Genomic DNA, 5,590 nt, shown 5'->3' with positions numbered 1-5,590 from the left:
TGGGTAATGGGTGTGGTGCAGAGGTCTTTGTTTTGCCAGTGTATTGAGTGGCGATGCAAGACGGAACACTCCAATAGAGTACAACTGTCCGTCCAGGCTTGTACAGCTGTCTTTCACCATTGTACAGCTGTCTTTCCTGCATTGTACAGCTGTCTTTCCAATTCTTGTGCAGTTGTCCTTCCAGGCATATGCTGCTTCTCCCCTCCTCCACCATGGTGCAGCTGCCGTCCCATCCTTGTGCAACTGATATAGTCCAAATACCTTCATATGCACAGCTGGAAATTGGATCCACTCACCCTCACCTGCTTCATGACTTACAGTGCTCCAACGGCCCTATGAAGACAATGTTGCTGGATCACTACGCTGAAACCTCTCACTGCTATTGTCATGATATTACAACTTAAACTATACCCTTCCACCTCTACCCCTCCCCCTTCCCCTCTCCCCTTCCCTCTCCCCCTCTTCCCTCTTCCCCCTTTTTCCCCCACTTACCATGCCTAATCCTCACCTGTGTCAGGTATTCAGGTGTCATGGTGAGTCTTGGATAATTCTCATGGGCTATGGTCAATATCTCCAAATATATCAATACGTTTGTTGTTACGTCGAAGAATCAACTGCCAGGTAGATACTCGTTAATTAATTGCATATGTTGATAAACCTAAGGTAATTTTGTATGTCGGTATTGATTGTGTGTTTGTTATTATTGTTTTGTATTTGTTGCTCAATGTAGGTTTGTGAGAGAGGTAGGTATACACCCTTAATTTTAATCCATTGCCCCTTCTTTAACAGTCTACCAATACTTTCTAAACACTGTAGACTATTAAAAAAAACACCTATTAAAACATACATAATACCTATTAAAAATATAAACCACTTTGAAATGTACGTCTCTCTCTCTCTCTCTCTCTCTCCCCCCCCCCCTCTCCTCTCTCTCTCTCTCTCTCTCACAATGAAATATATGCAAATGCTAGCTGTACGCGTCAACAAGGCGAGGAGGCGCCACACCTTATAAGCATGATACTTCCATTAAGTGAACCCCCACCTGAACGACTAACTGATCCGGCGATTTAAACTCTTATCCCAAACACACACATATACAAACCTATTCTTTTTCTGTGCTTTGTTGTTTTTTATGTGTGTGTGTGGTATGTATGTGTGTGTGTGTGTTTTGTGTTTCCCGTCTGTACGTCATTTTCCTCTCTCCTCTTCTCTCTCTCTCTCTCTCTCTCTCTCTCTCTCTCTCTCTCTCTCTCTCAGTGGGTTATGTTGTGCTTCGATGGTTTTGGTCAGATTAGTTTTAAGTTAAGTTTGGTCAGGGGTAGGTTAAGTTGAGTTACGTAAAATTTTACTAAACTTTGGAGAAAAAAATACCCATCATGTATTGAACCATAATGACTAACAAGATCCAAAGTGGTAAGCCTGTGAGATGAACCTATGAGTCTGGCATGAAGAAATAAATGTGTTACGTATTTTAGTTACCACGGTGGAAGTAGAGCATCGTGTTCCCAGGGATAAAATACTTACTCTCTCCTTCACACCCTCTATCCCTACCCCTCCTTTCCCTCCTTGTTCCTATCCTCCCCACCCACCTCTCCTTCCTATCCTCCTCTCTCTATCCCTACCTCTCCCTTACTCTCTATCTCCCCCTCTTCCGTCCCTCCCTCCTTATTCCTATCCTCCCTACCCCCTCTCCTTCCCCCTCCCTCCCTCTCTCTCTCCCTACCTCTCCCTTACTCTCTATCTCCCCCCCCTCTTCCGTCCCTCCCTCCCCTTATTCCCTATCCCTCCCTACCCACCTCTCCTTCCCTGTTCCTACCTCTCCCTATCTCCCTCCTCCCCTCTCTCCCTCTCCCTCCAGCTCTCACACTGTAAATTATCATCACTCTAGTTGATTGACAAGTGTTATTGTTCAACAACAGCACAAGTTACAAAATATAAAAGTCGTCATGTTTTCTGGCACTAAACAGTTTCAATTGATGAGGGTGGAAAGGCAACACACACACACACACACACACACACACACACACACAGAGCCCCATGAAACAACACTCCTCTTTTTTTCTATTACATGTTAACTTTGATCTTGCTTGTAATAGTGTCATATATATAATTGAATTTACTGAGAAGAAGTGACACAAACACATATTAAGTTAGCAGCAAGTACTCTGTCTGATGAGTTGATGCAAAAAAGGTTGATATATATGTGTAAAGGAGTCGATTCAATTTTCTGTTTATTATTAATATTTTTATTTTTTGTTTTGAAGGGGGGAGGGAGGGAGGGACAGCAGACGATAGTGATTACTCCTCCAATCAGATTTGAGGGTATTTTTTTGAGGGTAGGATTGGAGATTGGTAGATGAAAGGACAGAGAAGACTTGGCTTACGCTTGATTGGAATATAGCAGCAGTAGTAATTAGCTATACCTGATATTTTGATTTTTACGTTTTGGATATGACTTCATGTTAATACACGAGAGTAGAGACCAAATTTTTTTTGGGGGGGGGCAAGGGAGAGGAAAGGAACAGACAATGTTTTTTATTATTTTAGAGAGAGAGAGAGAGAGAGAGAGAGAGAGAGAGAGAGAGACTTGTCATTTTCCAGAGTTGATGAAGAGTAAGAGAAAGCAAGAAGTGGATAATTGATGGTGGATAAGATAAAAAAAATCCTCCACTTTAAAAGAGTTGATTGAAATGAAGAGGCCAAGAGGCTGATGGATAGTTGTTGATGAATAAAATGAAGAGGCCAAGAAGTTGATGGATGGATAGTTGTTGGGAGAACGAGAGTCTTACTGGCCTCTTCCTGTGGACTGACTAAGAGAAAGAAAAACCCTAGACATTGTGGTTGACTCTACCTTCCGTGTTCATATGTAATTTAGGTTCTACTTCTCTACCTAATGGTCTTCAAATACTACTTTTTCTACCAAGACGTATTTACTTTTTGTAGATATGAAAGTATTTAATTATAGTGTTTTATGCAATGAGTTTTTTGGTCAGGGTTTTTGTTTTTATATTTACGATTTATTTTTTCTTCACTTACGGATCAACTCCGCCAATGACCACGACTTTGTATCTCTCTAAGACAGTCAGTGTTGCCAATAAACTCAACGTAAAGCAAATCTCCAAATCTAGCGAAACTCAGGAACCTCTTTTTTTTTTATTTTTTTTTTATTTTAGTGAATTTTAGCGAATTTTGTGGGTCTATTTTAGTCAGTTTTAATTAATTTTAATTAGTTTATGGAATTTTAGCAATTATTAAATTTCTATACGTAAAGTTTAGCGATTTTTTGGTCAATTCCAGTTAAGTTTAACAATTTTGACCAAGTTTAGTTAATTTTAGCCAATTTCTTATATTTTTATCGATTTTCACCAAATTTTTATTTTTTTGTGAAGCGACTTTTCAGGAAATTATCGTTGTTTTTTTTAGTTATTTTCAATACATCACTAAGTTGTATTAAGGTGTGGATTTGAATTAGTGAATCATACAATATTTGTTTTAATTATAAGGAAAGTAAGTGGGTATAAGCAGCCACCATAAGTCACTTTTGGGTTGTGGGAGATGGCAGTTGTGATGAGAGGCTGAGGGAAGATGCCGTAGTGTACGACCAAGTGAGAGAGAGAGAGAGAGAGAGAGAGAGAGAGAGAGAGAGAGATGTGAAGGAAGAGAAAGAAGAATGATAAAGTGAGGGAAAAGGGGGAGAGAGAGAAAGAAAGAAATATATAGTCGAGAGAGAAGAAAGGAAATGAAAGGAGAGAAAGGAAAAGAAATATGAATAGGAGAGGATACAAAACAATAAATGATAAAAGATGTAGAGAGGGAGATGGGAGAGAGAGAGAGAGAGAGAGAGAGAGAGAGAGAGAGAGAGAGAGATTTACTTTGGTGTACGGTATTAGCTCACCTACCCGTGTAAACATACTGACCATCATACACACGCACGTACACGGTAAGCCTCTGTCAACACGGGCACACCACCATGAAATATTAATTGAGATTAAGTGCCGTATTAGGACATAAGATAATGCATCATTAGTTTACGTGCCAAGCGACTCTCTTTCTCGTGCCATATTAAAATGACTGATGGATGGGGAAATTTTGGGGGGGCGGAATGGGGAAACACGTTGAATTGGGGGAAATTTTGGCGGAAACGGGAGCAAGTTGATTGGGGGGAAAAGTTTGGTGGGATCGGGAACAAATTGACGGGATTTTTTTGTGGGATTGGGAACAAGTTGACGGGAAAAGTTGACGGAAATTTTTGTCTGTATTTTTTTTGTGAATGGAAGGAAATTAAATGCAATAGATATGACACGAATGGGAAGCAAAATGAATAAATAAAAATGATTGTGGCGAGTGAGGCCAAATATCCCTTTTTTTAGTATTGCTGTTGTCAAGAGGAAGTTCATGTTATCAGATTACTTAATACAGCAGAGTATTCCCCCAGGCTCTCACAGAAACAATAAAAGCAAGAAGTCAGGCCAGAATATGAGAGAGAGAGAGCACCTGTGTTATCAGACTCCGTTTCTAATCTCCCGCCAAAAAACGTTAAAAGTTTGTAAACAAAGACTCAGGTCTGTATCCGTCTCACTCCACGAACGTCAACATTTCTTAACAAAGAGTCGTCCCTGCATTTACCTTACTTCTCCTCCCACCAAGATTGGAAACAGAGATTCTTGCCACTAAAAAAAAGGCTGGCACGAGCAATTAATGGCAGCTGACGTTCCTTCCATCTCTCAATGACAACATCGTCTAGAATCTTCGCCTGACGAATGTTCGATCGTTTTTTTTTTTTCCTCTCTTCCATGGGCGTTTTTTTTTTCCCCTGATCGAGAAGAATCTGATGGAAAGGTAAATGAAGTCCCATAACTAGACTGTTGTTGTTGTGTTTGAGTCAGCAGCGGCCACTGATCGTAAAGCTTCACCTCTATGTTGGTCCTTGATGGTTGATTAGTTGGAATATTTCGTTTTGATTCGAACTTAATTTACCAGGTGTTGTTATGGATGTTTTCTTGTACCACTAAAGCTTAAACGTAGATAAATATATGCCAGTAATTAAAAGATTATTCTGTACATTAGCACTATGAGACACGAGGAGAGGACCTGGTTATGATGGAGTTACTTAAAACTTATGATGTGTTGGCCTCAAGTAGTTTTAAGTTTAATAACCAGAATCTCTCTCTCTCTCTCTCTCTCTCTCTCTCTCTCTCTCTCTCTCTCTGTGTATAGTCCAGGAGACATCGAACCCTGGTCTCCCTGTGAGAGGTGAGTGATTGTGCCACCAGGTTCTCCCATCTCTAATAGGAGTGGTTCAAGTGCGATACTGAGTTACTTGTTTATCATACACATTTCTCTGTCTCTCACAGGACCGCTACAGCTGCCACTTTCCTCATTGTTGTTGAAGTAGTTTGGGGAATATTGCAATATGTTGTAGAGTATATTCATTATACACCGGTATCATCTGTCTCTGTCGGCATTAGTATATGTTGCAAATATTATCCCAAATGATTTCAGTATATTATATATATTATACATAAAACCTTAAAAATATTTCGCATATGCCATTCCACTATTACCAGACCTGAGAGCACGATGTTCCTCA

Source organism: Homarus americanus, unplaced genomic scaffold, assembly GCF_018991925.1.
Source record: "Homarus americanus isolate GMGI-L3 unplaced genomic scaffold, GMGI_Hamer_2.0 scaffold15894, whole genome shotgun sequence".
Taxonomy (NCBI): domain Eukaryota; kingdom Metazoa; phylum Arthropoda; class Malacostraca; order Decapoda; family Nephropidae; genus Homarus; species Homarus americanus.
The sequence above is the reverse complement of the archived record's forward strand: the minus strand, read 5'-3'. Positions refer to the sequence as shown.